This window comes from Camelus bactrianus, chromosome 35 (genome assembly GCF_048773025.1).
Source record: "Camelus bactrianus isolate YW-2024 breed Bactrian camel chromosome 35, ASM4877302v1, whole genome shotgun sequence".
NCBI lineage: Eukaryota > Metazoa > Chordata > Mammalia > Artiodactyla > Camelidae > Camelus > Camelus bactrianus.
This window is the reverse complement of record NC_133573.1, coordinates 12,909,937-12,931,603: the sequence shown is the minus strand read 5'-3', so window position 1 is coordinate 12,931,603 and position 21,667 is coordinate 12,909,937. Positions and strand designations below refer to the sequence as shown.

The 21,667-nt window shown below is 39.3% G+C and overlaps 1 long non-coding RNA gene across 2 annotated transcripts; it reads left to right on the top strand.

Moving 5' to 3' along the window:
* The first annotated feature begins 8,119 nt into the window (after positions 1 to 8,119).
* On the top strand, positions 8,120 to 20,893 carry LOC123617962 (uncharacterized). 2 transcript variants are annotated; one of them, XR_012504245.1, is made up of 5 exons: positions 8,120 to 8,704; positions 14,799 to 15,181; positions 16,189 to 16,346; positions 17,020 to 17,065; positions 17,690 to 20,893. It is a non-coding gene; the product is annotated as an uncharacterized LOC123617962 (long non-coding RNA). The 2 variants fall into 2 exon arrangements; XR_006726294.2 differs by lacking the exons at positions 14,799 to 15,181; positions 16,189 to 16,346 and having other exon boundaries at positions 8,126 to 8,704.
* Positions 20,894 to 21,667: the final 774 nt, after the last annotated feature.

The window sequence follows — 21,667 nt, the reverse complement described above, 5'->3', positions numbered from 1 at the left end:
TTATAACCACCCCTTGCCTGACTTCTATGTGGATTTCATTGTTCAGAATCAAGATCAAGAGAAACCAAATTCCCCTACAGCCCCCTTGCATCCGTCTCAGCTCCAGGATCTGGTCTGAGCTCTCTCTTCCCAGGTAATCAGTACAATAATCTGGCCACTTCTACATCCAGAAAGGACTCTGGTCTCCAGCACAACCCAAGAGTGTCGTAATAATTTAGCAAAAGAATAAACATCCATAAAACAAGAGTTACACTAAACAAAAGAGAGGTTGTTCTGAGAAAGGAGTAGAGATGGAGAATTTGGTGGAAGGAAGACCCAGGACAGAGATTGGAGAGCTGCAAAGTGATGTCTGTTTAAAAACCCCACGATCTAACACATCAGCTGTCACACCATTTGCAAAGTACCATTTCATATTTCATTTATCACATCTCTTTCTCCATCCCTGTACGTAGCTCAGTCTCTCCATCACTGCTCTCTACTTGGCAGAAACCCCCTCTGAGAAGACTTCCCTAAGCTGCCTTTGCTCTGGGCCTTGGAAATGATTTTAATTTCCTCCCCTGCTGGATGATTAGATAAAGAAATTGTGAGATATACATACACACGCGCGCGTGCATGCCGCACACACACATACAAACGATGGAATACTATGCAGCCATTAAAAGAAATCCAAATGTCGTATGATATCACTTATATGTAGAATCTTTAAAAAAGACACAAATGAACTTATTTACAAAATAGAAATAGACTCACAGACATAGAAAACAAACCAAAGGAGAAAGATGGGGAGGGATAAATTAGGAGTTTGGAATTAGCAGGTACAAAGTACTATATACAGAATAAACAACAAGGTCCTACTGTAGAGCACAGGGAACTATATTCAATAGCTTGTAATAATCTATAATGCAAAAGAATAATGAAGAGAACATATATATATGTATATATATACACACATATGTATGTATAACTCAATGTCTATGCTGTACACCAGAAACTAACACAACATTGTAAATCAACTATATTTCAATTAAAAAAAAATTCCTCCCCTGCTGGACTGTAAGCTCTGTGAGAATAAGGACAATGTTGATCTTGTCTGACCTCAGATCTTCACTTGTAATTGAGTACCCCACCCTGAACAGATACTCACTAAATATGTGTGTTGGAATAAATGGATGCATGAACTCAAATCCAAAGACTGGCTGGGTTTCTTTCTCAAGATACTAGTTGCTTTCTGAAAAAGGGGCACTGTGTTAATAGAAATAATACTGAGAATAGAAATCCTATAGGGTGAAAAACAAACACTGTGACTGCTGGTGCAGTGTAACTCAGCAAAACCCTGAGCAGGGCCAGCTCTGTTATTCACTGGGTACTTCTGTGCCCGGTTATTTGGAGAAGTCCGGTGACTTCTCTAAACCTCAGAGGGCGTTAGGCTTACTAAACGTTATTCAGAGTGAATGTCCTAACAGGGTGTCCCCCTTGGGGAACTCTGGGAAATCAGGGAAGGCCACCTGAAGCTTTATTTGCATGTAGTTCCCTAAAAGAAACTGACAGGCACCAGGGAACAGCAATTAATCCTCTTAGACAAAGGATGTGGGACAAAGGCTTCTCCTGACAGCAAGAGGCTGGGATGGGAGAGTGAGGAGGGAAAGGGAAGGCGAGTAAACTCGTGGTGTTGCTCCGAGGAACCAACTTGATGACTGAGCACAGGACCAGGGGGCAAGCTTCTGAGTAAAAAGCGGAGAGAAGCCAGCTGCCTTTGTGGGTGTGCTGGGACTGGAGGGCAGGGGAGGAGGGGGCAGGAGAAAGAAGAGGGTGTCAAAAAGATTTAGAATTCCCCAAGTAAGAAACCTCACCTAGAATGGCACAGTGGTCAGGCAGAATGTTCCAGAAACAGGTCTCGAGAGGCTCTCCTTCCTCCCTGGGATTTGTCTTCCCCCTTATCTCTTGGAAAAACCCTACTCTTTCTTCAAGCTCCAGTCCTATCATTAATTACCTCTGCTAATAAGAGCCAACCTCTATTGACCACTTCCACCCTAATCACTGATGAACACTCTATGTGAAACTTTTACTGAGTCTTTACAACAGATCTGTGGGGTAGCTACCGTTTTTACGGTGTTTTATGGGTCGGAGAAGAGGTTGGGCTGAGTGACCTGCCCTATGTCACACAGCTTAAAGTTGTCTGACTCCCAATTTCAGCCTTAAGTACGTCGCTGGAGGGCCCTGCTTTGCTCAGGTGGTCAGATTACCTCTTTCCTCTGCTCCTTGATCGAAACTTCCGTAGCCCATGATATTTAAGTATCTCTGAAATCAGAATGCCTCTTAAAATTGGAAGGATAGCACAGTTTAATTAATTTTTTCTTAGATTTACCAAAATAATACACAAATTTTTTTATAAAAAAATAATGGTGTATCTTCTAGTTGATAGCATTTTGATTTAACAACACACAGGATATTGTATTATCATTGCTTTGCTTTTTTCTCCCAGCTAAGCTGTGAATTATTTGAACACAGAGACTGATTCACTCACCTTTGTGATCTTAGCACCTAACATTGTTTCTGGTAGATAAAAGATGTTGGACAAGTTTCCTGAATTCAGCTGAAGAAGGAATTTCATCTCCTGGACAGGTGACAGGTCATCACTGTTGTCACCAAAACTCTTGATTATCCCCAAGGCCCTGATATTCTGGGAAAACAAAGTTACAACTTCTCTGAGTTTTCTCCCAGTTAAGTTCTATCTGGCTTTAAAGGTATGTGATGGTTCCCCTTGGCAATTAATTCAGGGTGTCTCTTCTCTACTTGACAAATTATCATTTATTATTCACCCTTTATGCTGGGTACACGCAATGTGTAATCAATTAAAGCAATATAATAAGGCCAAATTAGAGTTAAATTTTAAAATCTGATTTTGTAAAATTTTTTGTACATTTTAAAATCTGATTTTATGAACTCTTTTGTAAAAGATCAGTTGTATCTAGACTTTAAACTAGAGGTGGTACTCATTTCACTGAGATGTTTGATTTGGTCCACATTGTGTTTTTAAATTTTTGAGTTGAATATCAGAAGATGGCATTTAACAAGCAAGCATTTTGGCTTCTTCCAAAAAAATCAGAGGCTCTGATGATGTTGGTCCCTGCCCCCGCAGTCACCCCATTCATCGCTGGATTGAAGCTGCCCAGTTCAGAAACACAGATGGTCCCCATTTTCCCATACCCCCACGTGGGGGCTACTTAACCTGTCCACTTGGCCCCTGAAGGCACTTGAGTTTGTGATGAATCTTGAAAGTGAAGGACTTGATAAGTCTCTAGCTTAAGATCAGAAAACCTGCAAAATAAACAGCTTTGCCCAGCAATCTGTTATTTGTTCTAAGTGAATTAATGATTTTCAGTAGCTACATTTTGCCTTTCAAGAAGATAGATTTTTCACAGTTTTTATATCTGTCTTCTAGAGAATAAACTTTTTGTGCATGAGAGGATTTCCACTAAGATATGGCTTTTTGTAAATGTGCTGCTGAAGCAAGCACTAAGATATGGCTTTTTGGTCTTTAAACAAAAGAAAAAGATGCTTCAGAAACACTGAAGTGCCAAATAGAAGATGGGTGCACAGTACGGCTGGCTCACGTGGCTGTGGTGCTAATTGCATTCACAGGACACACTGTCCCAGTGGAGAGTCAGAGAAGTTTCTTTCCCTTGGCCTCTGGTCTCTTGTAACAACTGGGAAAAGGAAAGTTAATTATCTTGTTAATTATCACGTTCATCTTTTGTTCTATACCACAAATGGTAGCCTCAGTCACCTTAGAATTATACGCAAAAGTCAGCTCCAAGGCTGTATACGATGTGGGTATTTAATTAGTCTATTATTATGGTCAGATTCTCTAGTCATATGGGGTCGGTACAGCTATTGACATCAGTCGAGGTAAGGTCTGGTGGTAAGTGATGGAAAAACCCCCGAGGTAACAGGCTTAAGCAAGTTTGAAGTTTATTTCTCAGTGCATAAAAATGCCTGGACACAGGTGGTCCAGGGCCAGTCCGCCTACAGCGCTGGCAGGGATTCGGGCTCTGCCCCGGGTGTTGCTCAGACCTACACCCCCAGCATCACCTCAGACCCAGGATGATAGCCCAGCTCCAGGAACCCCGCAGCTGGCAGGAAGAGAAGGGCCTGAGTGTACTCTGCTCACCCTCCTCAAATCCCGCTTTCCCCAAGAAGCTTTTCTCACCTAATTAAGAGACTGGACTGGTAACTTCTCAATTCACCTAAAATCTACTTTAATCATTTAAATACTTTAAAGTGTATTCATGGAATGTAAAGCTTCCACATCTCTGTCATCCTCATGGTTCCTAAATCCAGAACAGTGATCCTCAACCCTGACCACACATGACAGTTGCCTGACAAACATTCAAATGTAAAGCCATTCTCAGGTGACACCGCAGGTCCAGGGTCTGTACTTGGAGAACAGCTGCAGAGGCAAAAGAGGGACTGATAGTTGGGGGTGGGGGTGGCAGGAGGGGAGGGGTGGGGGAGGAGGGGATTCCCACCAATGGTAGGTGCTGTCAGGGGCTCACCTGTGCACAGGGGCTCACCTGTGCGCAGGGCCCCACAGAGGATGTGTGCCCGGGGAAGCCTGACATTAGGAAGCACAGCTTACAGAGTCCTGGGGTCAAACCTGATTCAGGGGCATGAGGCTTTGCATCTGTGAGTAGATGAGGCCCAGGGCAAGGATGACCAGGAACGGCAGCCATGGGGCCCTGAAGACCAGAGGCTCCTCCCCATTGTTTTGTGGTTTATGTACAAGCCGAGGCAGGGACTAGGAACCAGGAAAGAGAATAGATAGATAGATAGATAGATAGATAGATAGATAGATAGATAGATAGATAGATAGATAGATATGTAGATAGATACATACATACATAGATAGCATTTTCTGCCTCTCTAGGTTGGAAGCTAAGTCAGACTGGTTTTAATTTAGAAAAATTAAAGAAATCTGATAGTTCTTGTAACTTATGTATCATTGAGCTAAATTACGGATATGAAAAAAGTGATATATGTGCAGAAAAATACCTTATATTTGAATAACGCTTTATTGTTACTATACAGGTTCTTATGCTCTACTTATGATCCCATCGTAACTACGAAGCTACACTTTCGAGTGAAATACAAAGCAGAGAGGCAGAGGAATGCCGGCAGAAATTTGGGGTGTTATGTAAAGAGCCCCAGACAGAAATGGTGCTGCCCTCACACAGGGAGAGGGTTATGTTTTCTGACTCTTACAGTTGAGAAAAATGTCAAATATTTTCCTATCTAGACATTTGCTTTGCTACCAGCATCTTCTTATTTATAGAAGCAAAAATATTTTTTTTTCACTTTAAAATGTTCATTCCTGCCACATCAACTAAGCGAGCTCTACTACATTTTTACTCACACACACACAGACATACACGCACATACACACGCACACACACACACGCACGCACACGCACACACACACGCAGGAAAAGAGATGCCCATTTTATACTAAGTTGCTTTGAATTTTTTTTATATATATTACTTTTAAAGCCTCTTTTTTGATTAAAAATATTATATTATCCTTGTCAAGTAAAATAGACTAGTTTCTTAATATGGGCTTGGTGATCAATTCACTAGTAGCTAAAGCATTAAAACTACAGTCATCTCATTCCTAGATTTCCTTCTCTTTAAAAAAAATTGGGCCATTTTAAAAAGCACACAACCTATAATGGAAAAGATTTTAAAAAATAATATATATATGTATGTCTGAATCACGTTGCTATATACTAAAACTAACAGAACTTTGTAAATCAGCTATACTTCCAAAAAAAAAAAAAAAAAACCTGCAGAGCCTGGTACACCATTGGTCCTCATTCCATGAATGAGTCCTGACAGTTATTCAAAGTCACTTTTTCTGAGGAACAGAAACTGAAGAAAATAAGGCCTAGTGGCCATTTAGGTGCTGCTCATTTATTTTTGTTTCTTTTTTTAGAATTTAGATGCATAGAATAAAATTCATAAATAATAAATATACAATTCAATGAGTTTTAACCAGTATATACAGCCATGTGCCCACCACACAGTTACGGTATGTATTATAGAACAGACCCACCACCCAGAAGGCCCCTCTGTACCACGTGGCGGTCAGTCTCCCCACCCCCTCCCCACCCTCTCCCCAACCTGCCCCTGGTACCAGTGATTCTTCCACCTTTAGAGAAATTAGGTTCATACAGATAGAACGGCATAGTCCCCTGTGTCAGGCATTCTTACTTAACACAATGTCTTTGAGATTCATCCATACTGTTGTTATCAGTAGGTCAAACCTTTTTTATTCCTGAGCAGTATACATTTTTACAGATATATCACAATTTACTTGTCCACTCACATGTCCATAGACCTTTGAATTGTTTCCAGTTTCTGTCCATTACAGATTAAACAGCTATAAACTTTGGAGCATAACTCATGTTTTTATTTGCCTTGGATAAATACCTTGTAAGGGGTCTGGATTTCATGACTAGTATATCCTAAACTTTCTAAGAAATTGCCCAATTGCTGTGCAAAGTGGCTGCACAATTCTACACTCTCATCAGTAATGTGCGAGAGTTCCAGTTCCTTCCCGTTCTCAACAACATTTGATGTTGTCCATCTAGTGTTTGATCTAAGGAAGCTTGAACCAACCCAAGGTCACAAAGATTTTCTCTTTTGACTTCTTCTGGAAGTTTTACAGTTGTAGCTTTTATATTTAGAACTCTGATCCATTTTGAGTTAAATGTTTGTATAGTGTGAGGCAACAGCTGAGGTCCTTTTTTCCACAGAGGTAGCCAACTGTTCCAGCATCATTTGTGAAGACAATCTCCCCCCCCACCGAGTTACCATGGCAACTTTGACATTATCTCCAACATCATCCTTTATTCACAAAGTTCCATCTGAGCGCTTTCTAACCAATCTTTCCTCAGTCAAGACCATCCTTCCACTATAGTCAGGTTTAGGCTTAAAAAATAAACTAACAAGATTTTTTAAGAACTCATAAATCCCCTGTAGTGGATTCTGTGACACATCCCTCAGATGCCTCTTCTGGATGGAGACACTCATTCCAGCAGCTGGATGTGTGGGTTGGTGATGGCTCACAGCTGTGTCTCTCTCCAGGAATTGCTCTCACCTGCAGACAGCTCATATCCAGTGACTTTTCAGTATGGGAAATGTGGCCTGTCAACTGGTGGGACAACTGAAGATGGGACAACTCTGAGTGGCCCCTTCAGCTCCAGAGCTCCCCGTGGGATCAGCTGCAGGCTCTGATGCATCTGCATGGCTTCCCAACATCCCCTCTCCACAACTCTCCTTCTATTCACTCTCTTATAGGTCCTCTTCCCAAAATTATTCCCCATGTGATTGCTGCATGCAAATCTCAGGGTTTCAGTGCCTATCTCTTAGGGGATTCTACCTCTGGTAATCTTAAAGCTGATTATGTCATTTCTCTGCTTAGAATTCCTTTGCCTGCAGACTAAAGTATTAACTCCTTAATTTGGCATATAAAGGCTTTCATAGGCTGGCTTCAATCTGCCTCTCCATCCTCAGTCACCACTGATTTTGTCCCTCAGACAACTCCCTATGTCCATATCCCCAAATTCCCCGTACCCACTTCTTTGGGCATGGTCTTCTCCCTACCATGGATAAATTTCCCACCTTCTGCTTTATCCTTCTGTTCTGCCCTGGACTGGATGCCACCTCCTCCGGGAAGTCTTCTCAGTATTTCCCCACAACCCTTTAAATGAGAATTAACTGTCTAATCTTGAAACTTATTTGTTTACCTATCTGATCCTCCTACAAAATTGTGAGTTCCTCTAGGCAAAGACCGAATTCTGGGCTCTTGTGTTGTCTTCAGTGGATTATAGATTTTCAATAAATGTTTGGTGAATGAATGAATAATAAATACCAAGACAAGCTGGCACTGTAGGAAAAGTATTAAACTTCTGGAAATTTTTGCTATATTTGGTTCCTGGTATCTTCTGTTTAGAATATCATGTAGCTTCTTTAGCAAAGCCTGTAATTTTTTAAAAATCTTTTTTGAGTTCTGGACTATCATGTTGACCAGGAAGCAATCTAGGCAAACAACTCAAGGTGAAATGAAATCCAAAACTCAGATCTGTAAAGTTAGTTATGTTTTCTAAAAAGGACTGAGGAGTCCTGGGGCTGGAAATGCCAATGATTTCAGAAAAGAGAGAGAGAATGAGAGAGACAGAGAGAGAGCTGATTAAAAATTGGATTGGCTGGTGAGAGACTGGAAAATTTCTTCCCAATTGCAAGAGGCTTATTTTTTATCTTTCTTTTTCACGCTGTAAAGTGGCAAAGTTAATTCTCAACCACTGAGGAAGGGATTCTAAATGTATTAATTAAGGATTATTGAGCATTTAAATTCTATTCATGAGAATGGAAACTTTTAAATAATTAAACAATGATCTTTTACAAATTTGTGTTATCATAGAACATTACAATTTAACATCAATAGTGTAGGTTCTGGAGACTTGGATGACTTTTAAAATAAGGCTGTACTTACTGATATATTTGACTTTATGAATTATGATACTGGAGTTCCCTTGAGAGATGATGTTCTCTTTTCTTCGAAGATGAAGTCCTCAGCAGGATGAGATCTTATCTTGCAGGAAACCATGAATTCACTGTGGAGAAGGATGATTGGGATTTCGCTCTGGTAGGACATGAAGTACCTTTTGAATTCTTTACTATATCTCTCAGTGATTTATCTTATGCATGAAAATAACCTTTAGCATTTTTTTTTTAAAACAGATGAATCTATCTTTATAGACATTGAATGGTTGTTCTGCAAGAAAACCTAAGAGAAAGAAAATGATTTCTTTTTGGTAAGGTAACAGGGTGAAAACAAGCTAAAGACCAAAAAAAAAAAAAAAAAAAAGTGTGTTTTGACTGAAAATCCAGATATTTAAAGTTTATGTCAAAATTCTTAAACAGTAAGGCAGTCATTGAAAAAGTTGAAATTGTTGTCTTCTTTACAAGTAAACGTTGAGATTGTAAGTTCTATTTATGAAAATGTAGTCTGAAAATAAAAGTCGAAACAGTTGAAAATTAAAGAATGTTTCTCTCCCCAAATTTGCCTTGCCTTTTAACGTTTAGTTTGGATCCCTCTGCTCCTTTCTCTCAGTTAATAAGCTACTCCAACTCACAGATGATATTAAAACTGTAACTGCGTAGAAAAGAAACATTGCAAGTTAGGTTGCTTCAAGCAAAACTAAATTACACTGCTTCAAATGGAGGGAGTTTTAAAATTGAATCTTTTTTTTATTAACAAAATAAAAGCCTTAGCTTTTTACATATGGACAGAGAAAATAAGTGTGTAGACCCACATTATCCTGTCGTCACCTTGATGGACAGAGATTATTATTAACAAGAGTGTAATACAGCCATAGAGAGAGTCTGGATTTCTGTCTCTGTTAAGATTTAGGTCCTGCCAGTAGGTAGCAGCTGTTTTAAATTTAAGAGGACAGGAGTGAGTTAGCAACATTTTGTACAAAATAAATGAGCCCTCAGCGCACGCCAATTGCTGGTAAATTCAGAAAATGATAAACATTCTTCCTTGAGCAAGAAAGCTGGATCGGAAACACACCTGCAAAGATTTATTTTCAAAACAGAAAAGATGTTGCTGTGCGACTAACGCATTTGCTGAAGTTTCTCCATTTTTCTGTTTTCATCGTTCCCCCCCTATTTTTCCTTCAGGATCGTCTCCTGATTTCAATCACTCTCATAAAATCTGAGAAATCTTGATTAAAACAAAACTCAAAACTTCATAACTCAAAAGCATCCATTCAATTTTAAAACCTAGGTAAATTTTTCCTAACATTTGCTGAACATAATTTTCTTCTTTTGGTCTATGCTTTTTTTTTTTTTTTTTTTCTGTGAAAATAGCATTACTGTTTCAAAAATAATGAACTAAGAAAAATCAAACAAACAAACAAAAAAACATTAAAACAGTAAAAAAACTGTAGAGAACACTGAACAGTTCTTAAGCCATATGACAACACCATATTAAAAATAGATAAGTGTGTCTTATGCTTTATCCTATGGTTGGCGTTCCAGAAAGTTGGTGAAAAACATTGAACAAACCTCTTCTTTAAAGTCAACTGTGTGAAATTTTAAACGGCCAACTTTCTAGTATTTTTAAATATCACATAATTGATGTAAATGAGAAAATTTGTGTTTCCTAATAAAACTAATTCAAAGAAAAACAAATTCCCCCAAGTTGCCGTTTAAATTTCCTGCAACAGATCCTCATGTCTGTCACTTACCACCCTATAAACTCAATGCGTTTCTTATTTCCTTGTCTTTAAATCAAAATTCAGGAAAACCTCTGAAAAGAAGAATCTACCTTCAGAGGCGAAGTGAAAACTGAGATTAAAAATAGAGGATAGTAATGGAGACCATATTTAATATAATCAGACTATAGTTTATGCCCTAATTTGCTTCTAAAATCAGATGACAGTCATCAGAATAGCTCTTTCTATTTGCAGTTTTCAAAACTGTAGGATTTTTCACCATCAGGAGTATGATAACCGCCCCCCCGCACTCCCCCCCCCACCTCCCCTGGAAACCACATAAGCTGAGATAAATAAATTAAATTGAACTTTCAGGCTACATAATAAATTAAAATACAGTATTTGCTCAAATAAATCCAGACCAAGCTTGATAAAATTACCATGTTTCAGCAAAAAGGATATATACCAATCATTCCTTATCATGAAAATTAGAGTTATAAATTTTAGGGTAGTAGGGAAGGTGAAAAAAAACAAATAGTTGGAGAATAATTTCTATTACCATAGTTTACATTACTGCTTCCAAACATGAGCTGAGGATGGGAGAAAAAGATCCTTTGTGATCATGATCATAAATGCCCAATCATTAGCCCCCAAATCACATAAAATGAGAACCTGGAATTAAAACAACAACAAAAACAAATAAGGGAAAAGCCCTCAAGGGGCCACTTCAGCTCTGTGCTTGTTTCATTGTAATAGGTTTTTCCTTCCTGTTGCTTTGGGATTGCAACAGAAAGCTTGTACTATAATTTTATTTCTATGTAAAATTTGGAGCTGCATGTGGTCTCTCCCTTATATTGCAGAATCCTTGGTGGTAGAGGATACATTTTTACTTTCCGGCCTGCCAGTATTTGCCTGTGCACTGAGAAGGTCCTTAAAATGCAATTTAAAAAACATACGAATAAACTATAATACATCTTGTCCTTAAACTTAATCTCAACGACATAGTAACAGCTGCTTTGAAGGGAAGGATTCAAGCAAAGCTAAAGCATGGAAACAGTTGCCAAATCCCTTAGCTAGTGCCTTGAAGGGCCCACGTGATGACCTTTGATGTCTCGTTCAAGTCTTAAATCTGTGGGAGTAAAGCCTTCGAAGCCCTGAAGCCCCAAACCATGGAAATCCAATTTTGACTTAAATAAAAAGCATTTTGTTGAAAATGGTTTCATACATTAAGAATCTTTGATGCATATCTTCTACTAATTTGTCTTTAATCCTCTGGTAAAAGAAGTAATTTTGATACAATCTACATCACAAAACAGTGCAATAACTCAAAAGTATACAAAATAATGGTTGCTATTAACTAAATGTTAGAGAATTTTCAAAACTCGATGAAGAAACATTTAAGGAGACAGGATAATCAGCAATTTTTAAAATTTCAGAGTTCTGCAATGCCTACATATGCTCAGAAAAATTGGCTTGAATTAATATCAAATGTATCCCTTGTTATGTATTGTAATTTCTTACAAATATTTTTAAATGTGGGAAATTAGAATTTACATTACAGAATAAATGCTAATCTTCAAAAAGTAGACTAACTTTAGATACGTTAAGTGTGTTTAGTCACTCAACAAACATCAGTCACATGCTCTTGTAAGACACTGAGCTATTGACTATATAGTAAGGTACTGATGTGTTGATTTTCAAGGATCTCTCAGTTCAGTGGAGGTGTTATGTTCTGTAACAAAACAGCTCTGATACATTTGTTTCTCACTGACATTCCATGAGGACTGAGGGTTGGTGTTGGGAGATACTCTTCCATGAGTCTTTTGTGTCCCTACATGTCTTGCTGGGTGTGCTAAGCCTTCAAAACCCTGATCATTTTTTTCCTAGTCATTTCTCAGGGTTGAGTTTGCAGTGAGCAACCTTGAGGGAAGAGATAATACCTACCTCTGGGGCAAAGAGCAGGCTTGCACACTGCTTGCTGTGAAATGCTGGGATTTCACGTTCAGTGTCCCTCTCCTGTAAATGCAACCTCCGTTGTGTTCAGGCATCCATCTGGGCCCTTCCACATCACCAGTGTGGGAAGGAAGACTCAGGGAAGCAACACAAACACACTGACACTCTGGCTGCTGTCTTTTGTCTCTGACCCAGGAGTTGTGTCAGCATCCAGGAAATGGGAAAGTTAACATCTTAGCCTGAAAGTAAAGCGAGACATGACCCTCTTCACAGTTCTTGACAGTGGGCTGCTGCTCTGCTCCAAGCAATGGGTTGACTGCAGGTCTGCTTCACAAGCATTCTTGTTCTAGGATCTGGATTGAAGAAGGAGCCCCGACCTGGACATGTTCATGCCAGAGAGCAGAAGCTCTAGAGGGCAAGTGCAGCCACATGGTCTAGAGGGCAAGTGAAGCTGCGCACAGCCGCACAGATGTAAAGCTTCTGTCCGGATGGGTTTATGTCATATATTCATTGGCCAAAGCAAGTCATATGGCCAATCCAAAGGGAGATAGGATGCATGCTTCATCTCTAAGAAGGTATTACAAAGTATACCCAACAAGCATACCTCTTTTACCACAGAGGGAGTAGATAATGACCAATAATACAATCCACCACACCAGTGAGAACCAGTTAAATATAAATGGAAAATAAAACCCTTCTTTTTTTGAAAAGATACATGCACCCCAATGTTCATAGCAGCACTATTTACAATAGCCAAGACATGAAAACAACCTAAATGTCCATTGAGAGATGACTGGATAAAGAAGCTGTGGTAGATTTATACAATGGAATACTACTCAGCCATAAAAAAGAATAAAATAATGCCATTTGCAGCAGCATGGATGAACCTAGAGATTGTCGTTCTAAGTGAAGTAAGCCAGAAAGAGAAAGAAAAATACCATGTATCACTCATATGTGTAATCTAAAAAAAGAAAAAAAAGAGGACACTACTGAACTCATCTACAAAACAGAAACAGACTCACAGACATAGTGAACGATCTTATGAGTGTGGGAAAGGATAAATTTGGGAGTTTGAGATTTGCAAATGTTAGCTACTATATATAAAAATAGATAAAAAACACATTTCTTCTGTATAGCACAGGGAACTATATTCAACATCTTGTAATAATGAAAGGAATGAAAAAGAATATGAAAATGAATATATTTATGTATATATATGTGTATATATGTATGTGTGTGTGTGTATATGCATGACTAGGAACATTGTGCTGTACCCCAGAAATTGACACATTGTAAATGACTATACTTCAGTTTAAAAAAACCCTTCTTTTCATGACAGTAAAAAAAACTCTAAAAAGAATAAATTTAACAAAGAATTACAATATCTACATGAAAACTTTTTTCCTTGAAGGACATAAAACCTCAATAATTGAAAACTTATGCTACTAGACAGAAATATAGTATGACTTTAAAATTCTTTCCCCATTTTAATACATTTTAATGCAAACTGAACCAGAATCTGAAGTTTTGGGTGTTCTTTAAGGTGAAAATGAATTATTTGTATGGACCAGGAGACTCATCCAAGAAAAGCTAAGTAATAAAGAAAGTTGCAGGAAAATGTGCAATATAACACTATTTTTATAAAATAAAAACACTACGCATTTGTATGTTCAAATAAATATAAATATGTATTTGTAGGAACGTGAAGGAAAGAGTGGACAGATAACTTGATTATCTCAGAAGGATGAGTTTGTAAGAGGAGAATTACACGTTTTTCTTTTGATATCTCTATAGTGTTTGACAATGGAGTTTAGTCCAACAGCAAATAAGAAATCAGAGGCTCATAAAACAATGTAAATATTATCTAAGTCTCCATTAAATGGTGGTGTATTTTAGGCTGACACAGGTGTATACATAAAACAAATATTTTGCTGCCTGGGCTCAGGTAAGGGGAAAGTTGAGGGTCATCTTCTGCCATCAGCATCACTTTACTCTTCAAAATCAGCTTGGCACTCTTGAAAATACTCCTCATTAAAAAATTTATTTTTCTATAAGGCATCTGAAGATGCAGCTAAAACACAAATCTGATGAGGCTTACTTGTATCACGGTTTGATCCAGGGTTATTGTGAACAAGAGTTCAACTTTCTTATGCCCAAGGACACTGATCAAAGGAACCATGTAGCCCTAACCTCAGCTATAACAGCATTTAAATCAGATTCACACAAACTTTACTTTTAAATGGGTAGGCATTATTAGAGCACAATTCTTTGCAGCTTATAATATTAAATAATATTAGAACATATTAAAAAAAACTCACATGGCTGTGAAGATTTTGTATAAAGTATCCCTTTTAATCACTGAAGAACCAACCTTCACAACCCTGGAGAAATTCTCAGGGAACAATGCATTCCAAATGCTGTCAAAAGTTATTTTGAGAGGATGTATGGAAGGTATTCCAGAATTTTTCTTTCTCAAATTCTAGTCAGGCATTAGAAAGTCTTACCTGATGGTGCCACACTTTTAAGTTCTGCAAAAGATCAAATCCTTGCTTTTCTTTCTCTTAGTTTGACACATCTTATGATTGCCCCGCCAACAACTTCATGCTTCACCATGTACTTATGCATGACCTGTGGTTAAAGACAGTGTGGAAGGAAAGAAGTTATTCCTCAAGCTTTTTGTGGCTACAACCACACCAATAATATCTTTGAAGCCCTGTCAAAATTCTCCTCAACAAATGAGCTTTGAAAAAATTGATTGGGATGTGTACTGATGGTGCTCAAGCAACACCAGAGAGATAAACACAGTGAGGAATTCAGCAGGGGGGGAATAATCAGACTTATCCACTGCCAAGCATCTAAAACCCTGCCCAGCCATCGAAGAGAGTTATTCATGTATCATTACCAAGGCAGTCAACGCCATAGAATGTACTAAGGATACGCTTTCCTCTGTGAGTATTTGAATGTTCACGACAAAGCTCTTACACTCCATCCTGAAGTGTATTAGTTATCAAAAGGAAAGCTATTTGGCTGAAGAATGCAGGGGCCTTATTTTTAGAACACCAAAGCAATTACCAATTACTTTGAACTTTCAAAACTAATAACTTTCACTGGGGTTTGCCATATTTGGCAGACATATTTGGAACTTTGTATGTGGAACCTGAAATTTTAAGCAGTAAACACCAATATTGATGTGTGTTAAGTATACTTCTGGCAGTTATAACCAAAATCCAGCTATCAAGAGAGCACAATGGTGTTAAAAATGCTCTCTTCTCTTTCTGACTTAATCCTTGAAAGTGATTTTAGGGGAAAAAAATGTAAAATAACATCTAGTCTGCCTGCAAGATAAATTCAGGTAATATTTTTGTGATATTGTGGCAGAAAACTCCATTTGGAAGTTTGGAAGGAAACATTTACTGACTTACTTTTCATATTTGCCAAACAATCCCCAAGAGAAGATTTGGGGAATCAAATTTGATTTCATTGTAACTTCCAGAAAATAATTTGGGAAAATCGGGGGTAAAATAAAAACTTTTTACCCCAAATAAGTGAGTAGTCCTTGTTTACCCTTATCCAATTTTCACTGCTTATATTTGTGAAACTTTTCTCCTTAATTTTTATATTCCTGCCTAAGAAAACAAAGCAGCATGATCCACTTGATGTTAAAAATGGCCTGTATTGTGTGCTTGCTTCCAAAATCCCTTCCAAACTCTTGCTTCCAAAGAACGTTTCATGGCAGTCTCCTTATGCACATAAAATCACAGAACTAAGATAAAAAATACAGGTCTCATAAGTTAAAAATTAAATCTTCCTTCTAAAATCCAATTGCCTCTATTTAATTGTTATCTTTAATTCATTCTACAATTTAAAATGGAATCACAGGAACCATGGTTTTGAACAGAGAGCAAGTTAAAACAATTCTTGCCTCTTTTTTTTTTTTTTTTTTTTTTTTGGCTAGTTCGGGAAATGCACCCTTATCTGTAACAAAATAGAGATGACTGCAATTCCCTTTATGCTGAGGTGCCTTCTCAGAGGATGGTTTCCTTCCCTAAAATTCACTTTTCCTCAATTTATTAGTGAAGCAATGAATTCTGCATCCTGCAAATCTCGGATCACGTAAGTCCCTTGCTCTGTAGAGCCTAGTTCAGATGGCACGCCCTTTCCTCTGTCATCCACGACACTCTGAGCCTTTTCTCCCAGCACTTTCCACCAGCTCTGCACCCCCATGCTGCCCAGGACCACACTGTATCTGATTTCATACGGGCAGCCCCTCGCCGAGTGTCTAGTGCATGCTAGTCTCCCCATACACATTGGCTGCCCAGTCCTTACAGATAACTGTGCAGATAACAAGTCAGAGAGTTAACTAGAGGAGAGTCAGTGATCAACTAGGTAGTGGTGACAGTGGGAAGTCAGGAAAATCTTTATGGAAGAGGTGACAGCAGGCAGGATTCTAAAACTGAATAGGCTGTGCCTCGTGGAGGGGTAAGTTAAAGAAAACATGAGGGGAGAGACTCTCAGACAGGGAGAGAGTTTGTATACGGAGGGAGGAAGGAAGGAAGGAAAGAAGAAAAGAAAATATGGTAGGGAGGATGGATGGACGGGAGGATGGAAGGAAGGCTACTAAGTAAAGAAGCAAAGAAGTGTGAGGAGGTTTAAGGCAATAGGGAGTGGTGGGGACTGTGGTAACTTGGGGGAGAACTTGCCTCATTAAAGCAGGGAGCCATCACCAGGCTCTTATAGATTCTTCTCATGCAGGAAGTTGGAACCTAATATTTTATCTTTTTTTTAGGAGAAGCTAGAAATTGGATATGAACTCTCCCAATTTTTAGATATTGGTGAGTAACTTAATGTCTTAACACAGGCAGGAAGCACACGTCCAAGGGCTGAATTCATCTAACAACTTCTGTTTTATGCCCAAAACAGAAGCCCACAGTGGCGGAAAGCAGGTTGTCCTGCCATCTCAGTCAGCCGCCAGGTAGTGGTGCGAGAATTATGCAGAAACGCCCATTTTATCTCAGTGGCACTTCCTCGTGAAGGGCGTGTTTCATCTAGAGGGTTTAATTTCATGCTATAAGTCAGTTATGAGAAGAGAAGGGAAAGGTAGGGACAGGGAGTACCACAGACATAACTTTAGGGGAACACCTCCATCCAGGGCACTTGAGAAGCAGAAAGGGAAGAAGGCGGGGAGGAGCACAAGGAGGGTCTGCCGTGGAGGCCGAGAGACGAAGGCCAAGAAGGTCACTTATTACAACGAAGCTCTGGTTGTTTTGTACACTTGTTTTTGTTCAGAAAGTGACATGAAAAGTAACGGTAATGACTATTAAGTCATTGTCACTATTTCTTCAGCCATTCTTTTGCCTGCAAGTTCAAGAGTGGCCGCTCCCTGACCAGCAATGCAGCGGGAGGAAGGAGGTGGGAGGCTCGCTGCACATCTGCTTTGCTTTAACCTTTCCACACAGGAAAAGCAGCCCTGATGGCTTGGACCCGGCTCTAAACTTGGAATTGTCTCACATGGACCTGAATCGCCCTCACCCACGACGAGATTAATCTCGCTGCATTGAAACCTCTGGAAACCTGGCATGTAATTTCCTTTTCAGATTGGAAGTCCACCTAAGAAACAGCCACAGCCCGTTAACAAATGTGGGGAGGCGGGGTGGGTAAGCTTGTTTGCAATCCAAGACACACAAATAAAAACGGCCATGAGATAACCTTCAGGGTTTGGAATTATGCTGGTTCCAAGTTGCTGGCTGCTTTGCTGTTATCTTGAGTCTGAAACATTGCTGGAGGAGATCTAATCGGGACAAGCTCTACAAAAAGAAATCTGTAAAAATAACCGAGATTTGCAGATACTAACTCCTCTATATAAAATAGATGAACAACAAATTTCTTCTCTACAGCACAGGGAACTCTATTCAATATCTTGTAGTAATAACCTATAATGAAAAAGAATATGAAAAGGAATATATGTATGTACATGTATGACTGAAACCTGATGCTGTACACCAGAAATTGACACAACATGGTAAACCGACTCTACTTCAATAAAAAAGAATGCAAAAAAAAAAAAAAAACCACCCCAAAATGGCAATACATTTCAAGAATCAGAGAATATTCTAGCTCTGTGGTTTTTGGAATTGAATTTGAAACCTATAAAATTAGGGAGCAAAAGCTAAACTCATACATGTTTTTGCATCACCTTTATTTACACAATGCTCAGCATGCCTAGAATGGCTGGTAATGCGTCCAGGAGCTTTTCTGAGGTTGGAGTCCCCAGGAACAGGGCCTGAGATGAGAAGGGTTGTGCAGTGATTTAGTGAGTGTTTGCAGATAAAACCTGCAAGGGAGTGAGGGGCCCGGGATGGGACAGAGGAAAAACTGGGTGAATTTATGGGTCCAGCTGAAGTCTATCATCAGCCTGAGCCCACGGGGAGCTCTGGAGTGTGAGCAGCCCCACAGGTTGTCCCATCCTCAACAAGCGGCTGGTCTTTTGCTCGGTGCCCGTCTTTGGCGGAGGGTAATGACTGGGGGAGGGTGGAATCTTCCCTGTTTCCAGGTGAGGCAGCTCCGGTCAACTCTGGAGGAGGGTTCAGCTCACAGCCCCTGGAGGATGGATGCACTGGCTGGTAATGGGGGTCTGGACACACTGGCAAGCATCTGTCTTGTCTCCAGGTTGGAGAGTATGACTGATGTGTGGAAGAATCTAGCTCACCTTATAAAGTCTAGTCTTCAGCTATGGCAGGATCTCCTGGACCCCAGTCAGGTTTACCAACCTAACCCTCTTCCGTTTTCTCCTGGGAACAACAGGCCCCTTTATCTGCAATAACTTCGTCCAGCGGGAGCTACTAAACTGTTTCTCCATACCCCAACCCCCTTCTCTCCACCCCATCTTCTGCACTATTTTGGGCCACATGTAAACAGCTGAAGAAACTGACAAAAACAGAAAGGAGACAGTAGGTGAGAGGCAGAAGTATGGCTCTTACTGGTTCAAAAGTTGGGGGGTATGTCTGTTTTCCTTGTTAGCACCAACATGGTGTCTCACAGTAAGAGAATGTGAGTCAGAGCCTCTCTGGTCTCTCTGGGGAGCACATGTCCTGTTCTGGTTCAGCCTTTGGAGTGTGTGACTTCTAATCCAAAAGTGTGCTCCCTTACAGAACCCCCTGAGTGAATCAGGCGTGGAGGCTCAGGCTGGCCTTTGGTACCTGGTCTTCTCAGCTTTTAGATTTCACTTTAATCTGCTGTTTATCTTCCAGGGAATTTTAAAGAGAAATTGGGAGGCTTCTTAGAGTTATTAGGAACGGCCAGTCTTCTGCCAAGTTAATTCAGAAGTTTTTAAACGAGGGGGAAAAAAAGTGTTTGCACATTTGAGGACTGTTTTGAGAACTCCTTTAAATTGAAGTCTTTTTGCTAAAGACTTCCTGTTTAAACCAGATACTCTTATTTCCACATACACTTGAGAAATAAATGATAAACATGCAAATATAAAAGTAATAAATGAAAAGCACTGAGGCTTTTCCAACCTGAAGTCTTAATACTCAAGAGACAAGGGGATCTAGTGGAGTTACAGGAGCCTGAGACGATGGACAAGCAGGAAATTCAGGAAGAAATGAAGTGGCCAAGGGTTTGTGACTTTAGTTCAAATCTCTATTCTACTCCTGAACACCTGCAACTTTGGACAAGGTTCTTTATCTTCCCAAGCCTCAGTTTCTTCAACTATGTGATGGGAATGACATTTCTTTCCTCTCTGGCCCAGCATGGTGAGAGCCAGGATGTTTATCCTGCAAGCTCTGGAGGCAGAAAGCCTGGCTTTGGGTTTTGGCCTCCACGCACCAGCAGATTGACCCATTAACCTTTCTCAGTTTCCTTTCCTGGAAACAAATGAGCATAATGAGAGTCCTTATCTTCTTGGGGGTGATTTGAGGATTAAATGCGTTAAAACCACTGAAATGCTTAGAAGAGTACTTGACTATGCGTAGCAAGCATTACACCAACAGGGATTAATAGATACACATTACTACCTATAAAAGAGATAAACAAAGACCTACTGTGTAGCACAGGAACTATATTCAGTTTCTTGTAATGAGCAGTAATGGAAAAGAATCTGAATATATATATATATATATGTATGTATATGTATAACTGAATCTCTTTGCTGTACACGTGAAACTAACATTGTAAATCAACTACACTTCAATACAAAATAAGATTTAAAATAAAAAACCAACACAGGCTGCTAATCTGTTAAGACATGATTTTTATTTTTATTATTATTATGTTTTAGATTTAAAAAAATTGAAGTACAGTCAGTTACAATGTGTCAATTTCTGGTGTCTAGCACAGTGTCCCCATCATGCATACACACAGCTATATTCATTTTCATATTCTTTTTCATTAAAGGTTATTATGAGATATTGAACATAGTTCCCTGTTAAAATATTATAATTTTTAAAGTAATAAATGTGTAGAAAGAAAATGACAAGTGTTCAATAAATGTTCTAACAAGGATTTGATCTGTGTGTCTTTCATGGCAAGAGGTATATTCTGTGTGAACACCAACTAAGTTTTTCTGACTTGATGTCATCATCACTAAGTGCAAATGACTCGCATGTCACACTAGAAGGAAACTGAGGCCTTATATACAAATACTGACAGGTAGATCTCTCTAAGTTCATATTGTTAATGTGGTGCATCTTTTTTTCTTCATTTCTTTTCCCAAGAATATAAAATCTTCTCTTATCTCAGTGTGGTAGATCATACTGACAGCACTGAAAACAAGCCAGTCACTAAGAAACAGGCTTTAATAAAATTAGTCCTCCCCTCCAAGAGTGACAAGGAAAGAAAGAAGGAGAGAGAGAAGTAAAGGGAGAGACAGAGAGGAAGAGGGAGACAGAGCAAGAGAGAAACTATGAAAGTGAACAAACAGGACATAAAATAAACTAAAATGGTCACACAAAGATGACTGTGTAACTCAGAACCCGAGTCTAGTTGGCATCTGCAACTGACCTGACAAGCTAGTCAACGCTGGATTGATGCTACCTTAGATGAAGGAGTATCAGAATGTCCTCTCATTTCAGGGCAAATGAACATCTAAATTTTCCTTTTGGTAACTTCAAGACTTAGAGCACTTGAAATCCATTTATAGAGACCATGCAGACACGTTGAAATTAAGCACTGAAATGTGTCTTCAAGGTAATGATAATTAGACAGGTGTTTCGGCTCTAAGGTGATATGTTTCCTTACAAAACTTTGTGCTCTGCAGTGTGGTTTACTAAAGGAACTGGGTTTATGAAGAAAAACGGTTGGAGCAGGGCCACTCAAAACGATGCAACTTCACAACCAGAGCAGTGGAAAAAACAGAAATTGGTTCTTGGAACAATGATCTCAAGAGCCCAGGTAGGCAGCTCTCAGGGGGTCTAGAAAAGGCCACAGCAAACAGGAGA